Here is an 11,927-nt window from a genome sequence, read left to right as displayed (position 1 = left end):
ATGACGAAAATAAAATTTCACAAATGAAAATATAAAACAATTTTTAAAAATCTATTTTTAAACCATATGCTGAATCATCACATAATACATAACGGACGAATAGAGTTCTGTCAGGGGTACCTCAATTATATTTCCAGCAACAGTACAGATATAGACAAAACGAAGCCTGGTTTCATGTTTCCCGCTATTTAAAATGTTTAAAATATAAGAATTTGGAAAAGGAAAAATCGTTAGGTGATTTTCCCCAAGCTCCTACATCCAGAAAAATTAAGAGTTTGGGCAGGATAAACAAACGAGTAAATGTTTTCCTATTTTTTAAGCTACGTAGTTTGTCTGTTTTCATGAGGCTATTTGTTAAAACTGGAGTAATACTTGTTTTAAAAACTGCAGAACACTGCCGAAATAAAATTCTAACCGCATTCCTTAAACAATTTCTCGATGCCGAAATGCAAAGCGGCTATTATCATGGTGGGCAAGTGTTCAGCACACTGAAAAAATTTCTATTTTTTAAGGCAATACTTCGACAACCCAAAAATTAGCGGGAAAGCTAATTTACAGTTTGTGCTAGTTAATAAAGAAAAATTTAGTGGTTCTACAGGGCTTACTCACACTTGTAAGCATCGAACTCAGTTACAGAATTTATTCATTAAATCTATGATATGTCCTCCTTTAAACTTTTTAATCAAGATCAAAGAATTCAGATAGAATGGAAATGGTTAATATGTATAGTTTAAAAGTTTTCGGTATCCCCTACCATTTTTTTGGTGCAGCTAAACTGCGCTCGTTGAATTATGATCTCCCATTCAACAATAAGTCATTTTTATCGGGTATTATTGTCAACATTATTACCCATTGTTTTCAGCAGTTCAATACATACAGACGGTTATAATTTTTAAGCGACCCCCTGGAAAAGACGGGTCGGCACGTCATGGCTTGTGATATTTGCAGTTCGGGGAACCATAAGCTTCTTTATTGCCTACATGTTAAATTTGCATGGGGATAAGAAATGACAGGGCGTAAATACATCATTTTATTCCTTCAAACTCGCCTGTAGAAGTCGAAAACATATGAGGACCTTGGCGTAAAAAGGAGATGAGTCGCTTTTTTTTTTTTTTTTTCAGAAGAATCAAATGACAAAGAAAAATTCATATGATTTTTTTTTTTTATATAAAGTACATCTTATTCTTGCATCGAAGTGAAAGTTAGGCTAATTTATCATAAAACAAGCAGTACTGAAAAGAAAGGTAATTGGTGCAAGAACGGGTTTAGTTAGGTTAAAACTTTCCCCACAATTAAAATTTCAAACTTTCGAAGGAAGAACATCATAATACATAAAAACATTATACAATATGATATAATCAATCGGATCAGTTTTCCTCTTCGTCGGTGCTTGAAACGTCTGTAGTTTTCGAAACACCCGAACCACTTTTTAAAGTGTCATCAAATGACACGTCAGCTTTGGATACATACTCTGCAGCCAGTTGCATGACGTTTTTCGATTTTGCATGCTTAAGAGGCAAAGGAGCATTATAACGCTTTTCTCGTTCGTTAAAACTGACCGACTTTTTACATACTTAAAGGTAAATTTCTGAAGAAGAAAAGCAGATTTGCTGCGCTCGATTCCATTAGAAAGTGATGAATATACGAAAAGTAGGTAACTAGAGGCGTAAAATTTTTCTTTGTAACGATTTTTCGGCCCTGAGAGTGAAAGACTTAACGTGAGTAGAAAAATCATAAGTCATATCCTGGGAAATAGCAATGATTTTAAATCGTAAAGCAGCAGACGCTAGCTGCGAATGTTGAACACGTTGAAACAAAGCATGTCAATGAATAAAATAAAAATGAAAAAGAAATATTGAGTCAAACGTACTTATGATTTCTTCGCTCATTGAGTATTCATCTCGTTTTTGCACCAAACGATAGATTATGCTTTGCAGCAGACTGTGGAGTTCATCTTTTTTTGCACCAAAATCCTGAATTATAATTTTTCAAATTAACGTAAATCTCTCTTCCACCCCTTTGAGAAGATCCACCGCTGTTACTTACAAAGAAACCCCTCGACAAGCTGCACTGCATCTTAAAGAAATCTAAAAAAAAATTAAAAGGCATATCTCGAGTGGCTCCAAGAATTAATTTACCCCATGTAGCGAGGGTTTTTATGCAGAGCAGATGCTGTAAAATCTGCTTTTCGTCTAAAAGCTGATAGTGTTTGAGTGATACACCAAATTTCTAGTCAATGTGAAAAAATTCGTCCAGAATTAATGGCATGATTTTGTAAGTTGCCGATAAACCGCCCTTATAAATTTTCGCCCTTCCCTTGGCATAAATAATATCTACAAAACCATATATTCCGAGTCAAAAATCCCTGAAATGTATGTGAGTAATATCAAAAGAACCACCCAATAATGCGTTCTCCTCCCATTTAAAACATATCAGTGCTAATTCTTTGCTACAGGCACACCTTGTGGCTGTCGGATTTCTTGAGGTTTCGATAACAAAAGGACCGCAACATTTGCACATGCCCTTCATTTAAGGCATCGATATAATAGGCATAACTAACGAATTCAACTCCGGCTTTTGTGAAGGCATTTCAAGGGTCTGAAGGAACAATACTTGCGAAGAATCAAAGCCGAAAGTCACCAACTGTAACGATACGTCTTCTTCCTGACTGTTTAAATGTATTTTGATCCTTTCAGAGAACTCCGTAGGTTGAATGGACGATCTTCTTCGGATTGTTCCGACCATTTTAGTTCTTACATTGTTTTTTCTATGGGCCGTGTGGGTCTAAATCCGGAAAATCAGATTTTAGTTGCACAACAACCAGAATAATTACGTCCTAACAACCAAACGGGACAAGTAATAATATTAGTCATTAGCGGTTTGCGTGGGAGCGATTTTAAAAATTTATTTATGTTTGTCATGAAAAGTAATCGTTTATTTTCTTTCGGTTTATCATAAGTTGATATTATGTCAGTGGCGTTATGGTTAGTGTCGGCGCCTATTTAATTAGCTCTCTAACTGTTAATAGATTTAATATGAAGAAGTAGATAAATGGACTTGCCGGAGCACAGTCGGGTGGGGCTATTGACAAATCCAGCCAGACATCAAATTAATACTATGTTGTGATGGCAAAACTCTTTGTTTTTCTTTCTTTTGAATGTTTCGCTGATTATGGTTTGATCTAATCGAGACCGGAAATTTCTTTATCTTCCAATTAAGTCTCGGTACCAGTCTTGGTCTTGTACATACACTGCACCGCAAAATTAACGCATATTTCTAATTTCTATGCATTTTCGTTTTTTTGATTTTAGAGAAAAGATTTTACGTTTGCTAAAGAAAGGTACCGCAATTTTCAATAAATCTAACTCAACGGAACCAATAAGGGGCATAGTTACGTGGATACGCGGCGCACCAAAAAATCATATAATTTTTATTGCTTAACTATATGACGTTTCCCCGTAAATATTATTTTATTTATCATCAAATGAATAAAAAATCTAGAAGTTTGATGACAAAAAAACCATTGGCGCTCCTTCTTTTTTATTGAAACTCTAATCATTTGACACTCTATTATGAAGCATTATTTTGCCAAAATTACAAGACTTATTATTATTATTACGTAGTGCATTTCATAAAAAACTGAGTGTAACAATTTTGAACGTTTCGTAAACAATTGTTGCTCTCTTATAAATAAATACGTAAAAAAAATGATTAAAAAGTTTTAAGAGCCATAAACCAATAATTTAAAATCACTAGCGCAGTTTATGAATGTTTTAGAAAGTAAATTGTTCAGTTTAAAAAATTATGCGTTAACTTGGCGGTGCAGCGTATATTGAGATAGAGACAGCACTTACCTAATCTGGGTCTTGCACTTGGAAAAGCAATTAAACTCGGTTTTAGGTTGAGTCCCAATGGTGAATCTGAGGCCGGATCTAGTCTGGTATTGCATCGCAAGCTCGGTTGTCAAAGTCACGTTGAAACTACTGACTTTTAATTTTTCATCATAATCAAAGATTATAGTTCAAGTCTCCTCGAGAGTGAAACGAAGCAGGTCTCAGCCCCAGTCTAGAAGAACAAATTCAAGTTTCGGTTTCCGTCTTGGAATCGGTCTCATATGAGACCAAGGCCTAGGTCTAAACGAGTCTTGTAGAACTGGGACAAGAGCAAAAATTTAATATTTCATTAACTCTTCGAATGCACTTTAATTTCAAAAGCGCCTAATAAACTATAGTACTTAAGACAAAAATTCGTCAGTTTGCAGTAAATAATAAACTCACAAATTGATATACTGGGTGCTATTGAGTAAGTGTCCGATATTCCACAGGATGATTTTAAAAGAACTTTTAAAATGGAAAGTTCTTATAAACATGTGTACTAGCTCACTTAATTTTCAAGATACACAGTATCAAGATTGAAAAATGAAATCACGTTCCAACATTGATTGTAATTTTTATTACTTATTTAGCCATATTTCACAATATATGTTCTAAAAAAAATTAACTATTAGAATAAATGCAATAAATGTCATGTTATTTTGACTAAAAACTAATAGTAGTTGATTTTTAAAGTGTTATTTCCTTTTTTTGTGAATAAAACGTAAGATAGTAAATTATTTTAGCACTTTTAAATAATCAGCATGCATGTTCAACTCTAAATCCGTGTTTTTCGGACATTGTTGCTTCTGACAACGGCAATAAGGTATACTTTTTTTACACAGACAAGGTATAAAGAAAGATTTTTCTACTCTAAAGTGACATCCAGTGTGGCGCAAAAAAATTGTAGCTATCCAAAATTGTGCTAATGATAGCTTGTGAAGCCCTCTAGAATATATAACTACATCGTTGATGAATTTGAATTTCTCTTCTCAAAAAATCTCCGGATACGAAATTTCATAAAGTTACCTAGAAGAAATGGAAAAAAGTAAAATATTTATGTAATTTATTTTTCAACTTTAATTCCCGTATATTGAAAACTAAATAAGCTAGAAAACATGATTATAAGAACTTTCCACCTTAAAACTACTTGAAAAATCAATCTGTGAAATAACGGACACTTGTTCACGAACACCCTGTATTACTTTAGTCGGCAGTTTACGATTATACGACTTTGAAAGTTTAATCTGGAATTTCCAATTTTTCCTAGACAGCACCTAACTTTTAAATATCTTACGCACTTTTACATCTTAGAATTAGTTTCAGTTTGTAAAATAGAAACAAAAGTCATTACCTTATGTGCATGGAGTCCATTTGCAGATTATTGAACGAAGGAAATAGTACAAAAAAATCGTCATAATGCACCTCACGATAATTGTTATGCTCTCATGATGGTGCTTTCTACATAGCCACCAGTTAGCGTATACAATTACCGCAGATCTGATAAATTATACAAAACGTCTTCGCCTTCATTTTAGCTCATGATGATCGTCTCGGTCAACTTAAGATTGGTATCTGAAAATCAAAAATATAAATTTACATCATACCCTCTGTCTCTGTATTCTTTCTTTTTATCTCACTCTTAAATTCTAAAAAAAATATTGAGGTGTGTGCATATTCCATCATACTCAATCTGGAGGAAAAAGAAAATCAAGACACAAAATTTATCACACAGGGTTACGAAACCGAAAATTTGCATAATTTCCCTAAATCATCCTAATATTCGATCAATCAAGGTCCGCAGATAGAGCGATCGGATTAATTTTTCCATTTTTATGGCATTTTCAGAATTTCCACTAAAATCCGCTTAGTTTTTCTTCGATATTTCCAGCAGGATTTACGCAGATTTATCGGATAGCCAGTAGTGGTCACATGGAAACTTTTTAAGCATTTGAATAAATCGTCCATATTCATCGAATTTGCTGTGAAAATCCATTGCAGGCAATATCTACAAGGAAAGGTGCACCAGGGGAATATGGGGAAGGAGAAAAAATTGTATGAAAAATATCATCATCGTGAAGCGCACTCAGTTATATAGTGTTTCTGTCAATGGTTTGTGAAAAACTATGACAAATTCCTGAGTTCGATGTACAATGATTTATCCAAAGTTGCCCTAATCTGAAAGTTTCGGAAATACAGAGCTTCAAAATTAAGTTTGTTTAAAAGTTTTTTATTGTTTGTTTTGCAGTGATAGTAAGTGAACGAAACCTCGTATTTGTTGTTTAGATGCAGCAAATCGGAATCCGTATACATTTCAATTGTAAACGGAAGGAGAGTGTATTTTCTTCACATTTCTAGCTTTTGAAATCGTTTAAACCGCCTCGAACTTGGACCACATTGTAAATATGTACATGAACTGTAGATTTATAGTGATTAGAGAGGCCTCAAATATATGTCGTGTCTAAAAAAGTATTCTTTGGTTTATTTTAAATTTGCAGCACGTCTACTGAAGATTGTTGGTGCAGTTCATTCAGACTGTCGAATATCTTGGTTCACCAAAATAATATCGAGTTTATCATCATTGACCGCCGGTGATTTGAATGTTTATGGTAATGTTAATGTTTGAGTTCTTCGAATATACTCCTCTGTTAACTGCCATCGATATCTTATATCCTGCCAATTTGTCGAAAAGACGGAACATTTGCTAAACAAAAACTTTTCGTTATCTCGCGGTTCGTTCGAATCGACATAACGGCCGGTCGATATCTCTCCTTGGTGATATATAGGAATTCCTATCGTTGCGTTTTGCATTTCCCATAACTTATGGGGCTAAATAATGGTTTGGTGAGTTCGAATGTTGGAAATTTATACGACCTCTTCCCATGATACATGACTTTTAGCTGTGCCAATGTGATCTTCACTTTGCACGCCCCGATGAAAAGGAAAAATCACGCGAGCACTAATACAGCTTTAGGACTAACATAGGTCCCACACGAACAATGAAAAGAAACACACACATTTCAGAGATGTCGCATTGAGTTCCATTTTTAAAAAGAAAGGGTCCCCTTTATTAGCCGCCAAAAATGAACTGGGGGGACACAAAAACACACCTTCACACAAAAAAACTGCCGTGAATGGGTTACATCGGACGTTAGAAATCTTTAAGAATTTAAACCTCTTAGGTACGGTCTGATAAAGAGAATGAAATCGGTTGATACCTTTACGTTCTTTTCTTTTTTGAAAAGGATATTTTCAGCGGCAGGACGTATCAAATCCGACCATACAAACTGAGATGAAAAGATCAGACATGAGATTAAGTTTTTTCAATATCAAAGGGTTTCGAGCTAACTGGCTTTCGGCGAGATTGAAGATTTCCGATAAGATACGAACATACTATATGCATTGCATTACCATTGCAGCAGACAATAATTAAATTATCTATCTACGTGTTATGATTATGTTTTACAGATACACGACCAAATACCTTGCAATAGCCGTTTTCAATTATTATTCATCGGTAAGGCTCGTAGTGTAGTATCAATATACTGTGTATGGGTGATTAATGCCCAAAACACATAGTTTAACATGTACATTCTTTGTGGTTTTAGCACGAGACAATGCTGGGATTGGCGGTCATTAATTTTAGAGGTGTGGGTGTTGACGATTAATTTGTCATCAGTTGATTTTGATTGTATCTTACATTTTTGTCTGCATTATTAATGCTTATGCGTCCTAAATACTTATTAAGTAAAGAATCCAGGCTGCATCTCAAGTACGAAACGAACTATTTTCTCAGCTGAAAAATTGCCAATTCGCTGCACGCTCAACAATATACAGGGTGCGCCAATTAAAACTAAACAGAACTATTTTTTCGGTTAATGAAGAAGTTATGCAAAAATGCTCGGGCATATCAACTTTAATATGGAGGAGGACGATTGTTTTCTTTTAGAAATTGACGGCTATTTCCTTTACTCCCTTGGTGGGTAAAAAACCAACCACAAAATTTTAAATGGTAAGGGAGTCGAGTGATACATCACATTAAAGGGTTTTTGAAGGGCTTTATGGTGATACCATAAAATATGGAGCTGAGCAGCTAATGTCGTCAACAAGCGTTACGAAGACAAGCATGTGAGCCGAAAGTATGTGTTGAAATTAGTAGTAAAGTTTGGAGAAACTGGTGCCATTATTAATAATAATTAAAAAAAGAACACGCCCGAATAGAAATCAAACGATGGAAATGGAGGTTTTGGAACAAACGGTTATAGAACCAACAATTAATACCGGAAAATTGTCATTTTCCACTGGGACAAGTGCAACCACCATTCGGAGAATCTTGAAAAAACATAAATTTCACCCATACAAAATAAAACTTGTACAAGAATTAAACGATTTTGTCCCCCGCTTACAGTTTTGCGAACTCATGAGCCAAAGACCAACTTATAAATCAAAATTTCATTTTCAATATCCGGTTTTCAAATGAAGCAAATATTGCTTTAAATGGTATTGTTAGTCATCACAATTGCAGATATTGGTCGGAGATTAACACAAACATCTTCCATTAAGCGCATATCCAACATCCTTAAATACTAAACGTTAAGATATTTCATTCCCCGGAAATCTGCTTGACGAAACGTATCTACATTTGTTGCAGGAGTGCGCATACCCCCATAATTCTTGTGGAAAATAATCGGAACTATTCACAACGAGATGATGCACCACCGCACTACTCATTAGTGATTCGGCAATTTTCGAATGAAAATTTTCCTGGCCATCGGATGGATAGAAGGGTTGCAATTGAATCACCCGCAAAGTGCCCAGATTTGACCCCATCAGATTTTTTATGAGGTCTTTTCAAATCCGGAACTTATCCTACTCCTCCAGGTACCCTGGAAGTACCTACATTATGCGAGAACGTACTGTCATTAAATGCCGCCAAATAAGCGCCAAAATTTTCCCGAAGATGTGACAGCGTTTCGAAGCAAACTTGTTCCACTGACAGGTAGTTAACGAGCAGCATTCTGAATAATTGATTTATTTGTTTTTATGCTTTATGTATCATAGTGGTGTTCATAGAAAAATAAACGATTTACTTGCCAATGGTTGTTTCGAAAAAGATATATTGGTATGACCATTAAGCCCTTAAAAAAATTTGATGTATCACTTGAGCATCTTGCCATTTAAAATTTGGAAATGGTTTTCCCCCGCCTAGGGGGCGAAGAAAACCGTCGTCAATTTGCAATAAAAAACCTTCCCCCTACATTCTAAAATTGACGTGTCCGTACATTTTTGCATAATTTCTTTATCATCCGAAGAAACAGTGTTAGTTCGTTTTTGTTGGCGCACTCTGTATACTAGTTTCTACGACTTTCATAAAAAATCGAACTTTTCGCCTTGCCGTGTCCACATGTAACCGACAAAATACAAACAACACACAACAAAACAAAAACCCAACTTTTACAGGAACTTTTTTGCTACAAAACAATTTCGAAACCACGTTCCCACTGCAAAATGTTTAGTGGAAACAACCTTAAGTTTCAATTCTGTTTTTGCCATCAACACTAGAAATGGGAGAATACATTTCATCATCGTTTCCGTGATGATGAAGCAGAAGGATGTGAAGATTTTATGTTAATGGCTGATTATGCATACATTTTGAAAACGTTCTGCCAAAAAAATGATAAACATTTGAAAACTGCAATTAAAGCTTCGAAATAGTCTTTTGTAAGAAACGCGATCGAAAAGATGCATTAATCGAAACTAAATCCAGAAACTAACTATAAACACCAAAAACTGCTGCAGATCAGTGTTTATTATGGAATTCAAAGAAACAAATTTTTTGATATCTGGCCTTTATGACATATAAAGTTAATTTGTTTCCCACATGGTAGGCAATGACCATTCATTTCACTGCATATAATTAGGTGTCTGATATTATCACATCGGTGCAGCCTGAATTATTGGCATCTTGATTATTAATACAAAAGAAATTGTTCCAACATGTTTCAATGGTTTTCTGATTGACTGTATTCAGAACCATATGAAAATTTAAAACACCTTCTCGTAATGTTACTTGTTTCAAAGCTTCAGATATGTTTTCACGATTCTTTAATGAACAGACGAAAGTACAATAGAAATTTTCTATGGTATACTTTAGTGCGTTCAAGTCCATGAGTAGAATTAATGGAGTTACGTTGGGCAATATGTATATAAAAAAGTTGGCGCATCCTCGTTCCTCAGTTATTGCTCTGGCAAATGGCTTAGTGCTTTATCTAATGGTAACAACGGTTTTATTGGCAGTTTCTGTTTTTTTTTTAGGATTTTTTTTCCTACAAATTCGATAATTCGCAAGTAATGAATATATAGAACATTCGTGTTTACAAATTCATTGTTAAACCTCAGGGACAAACTGCTTGTGGAACCATATCAAGAATATTCTGCTAGTCATCCAAGCTGTTTTTGAACAATACTAATCAACAAGGATATTAAAATTTTTAAATGCAAATTTCCTATGATCATTGGTTTTATTTCGTGCGCCGCCAAAAACTCTTTAAGCCATCGAGTGCACCTATTGTTTACGTTATAGAGCAACTGCTGTACCTTACAAAGGGCACTATGCTTCCATTAATAGAAGGGTGTTCTAGACCACCACAATATGGAAAATTTTTACTCAACACCCCAGGAAACAGTCTTGTTTTACTGACTTCCAATTGTCGTTTAAGTAAATAAACCGTACGAAAATTTCAAATTGCTTTATCTCCATGATATTTTGAATTAGTTATAGCACATTATTTTCACTTGACCAATATAAGCATGTGTTTGGATATTTTCCATAACCGCAGAGAAAAAGAATAAAAAAAAAACTTGCAGTTCTCTCAGATTGAAGCTCAGATTAAGATATTTTTCAGTGTTTCAAAAAATATGTTAATTAACTTTTTCTCATTTCACCTGAAAATTTCTAAAGATAAATTTTTTGCTTCCTCAGACTCCTCAAGGTGTTGATACCTGAAGTTCAATTTAGTCCGAGTAGTTCCAATGTTGGGAAATTCAATCGAGGTTTTTACCGCCTTGAAGATTTGTATGTATTAATTGCTGGTTTTTATGTCTTTACTAACCTTTATTTTAAGTCAAGCAAAAGCAGTGAGCAAGCCGTCATTGATTTAGTCTATTTCTACGTCTTCGGTCTTAGGTGGAATAAATGCGCACGGATGTTTCGCGGTAGATGATTTACATCGGCAATAAACTCATCAATTGATTCATCACTATCAGTATTTGTATTGGTTTTTACTTATGCTAAGAGTGGGAGGGAGGGGGAAATTTAGACATCGGAATTTTAGAGACCATCGGTTTATTCTAGGGCAGGAATGAACTGTGCTAACAAAAGCATAAAAATAAATTTCTAATTCAAAATCCGCAAGATTACTGAAATTATTTTTTTATATTCTTGTGGACAGGGTCCCTATTAAGAAACATACAAAAATTAAAGTTTTCTGAAAAAGCAAAAAACGGTGATATTAATTTATATCAGGAACTACAAATATGCCAGTACGCTTGCACACATTTAAGTGCTTACAGAAACATTACAGCAGATAATAAGAGACAAAAACTTACCTTCCTTCTCTTCTCCATTACCAGCTGGAATCCATTTTCTAGGAAAATAATGCGGTGTTAAACCGACTATTAACTAGGGCATAAATAGATTAGAACGCATCTTTACTACGCCACAGCACATAAGGGAACCCAAATACCCCATTTCCGTCTTTCTTGCAAACAATTTACCTATTGTCCCTTTAAAGGGACCTCATCCACTAATAGGTTAATGGGCTAATGGAAAAGATATTCGAATCGATAAAACGATATTGGTTTATCTGCCGAAATACACTGAGTGTTGTTTCTTGACGCAAGTCTATTACCTAATTTAGAAGTTTATTCAACTTCCCACTTAATTTGATACTAAATGAACATTCACGAAATATGAATGACGTTTGGATTCATTTCCATGTTCCCACTGGAACAACGTACTTCCCAATGTAACAAACACATCAAAAACCTGTTGAT

The 11,927-nt window shown here is 34.7% G+C and overlaps 1 long non-coding RNA gene across 1 annotated transcript; it reads right to left on the bottom strand.

The window, feature by feature from the left end:
- Positions 1-1,879: 1,879 nt before the first annotated feature.
- Positions 1,880-11,101, bottom strand: LOC136351013 (uncharacterized). The gene is made up of 4 exons (XR_010734241.1): positions 10,985-11,101; positions 5,227-5,447; positions 3,855-4,065; positions 1,880-2,087 (listed from the first exon to the last, which is right to left on the bottom strand). It is a non-coding gene; the product is annotated as an uncharacterized lncRNA (long non-coding RNA).
- Between the last annotated feature and the right edge of the window lie 826 nt (positions 11,102-11,927).

Source organism: Euwallacea fornicatus, chromosome 4 (assembly GCF_040115645.1).
Source record: "Euwallacea fornicatus isolate EFF26 chromosome 4, ASM4011564v1, whole genome shotgun sequence".
Taxonomy (NCBI): domain Eukaryota; kingdom Metazoa; phylum Arthropoda; class Insecta; order Coleoptera; family Curculionidae; genus Euwallacea; species Euwallacea fornicatus.
This window is presented reverse-complemented; position numbering and strand designations above follow the sequence as displayed.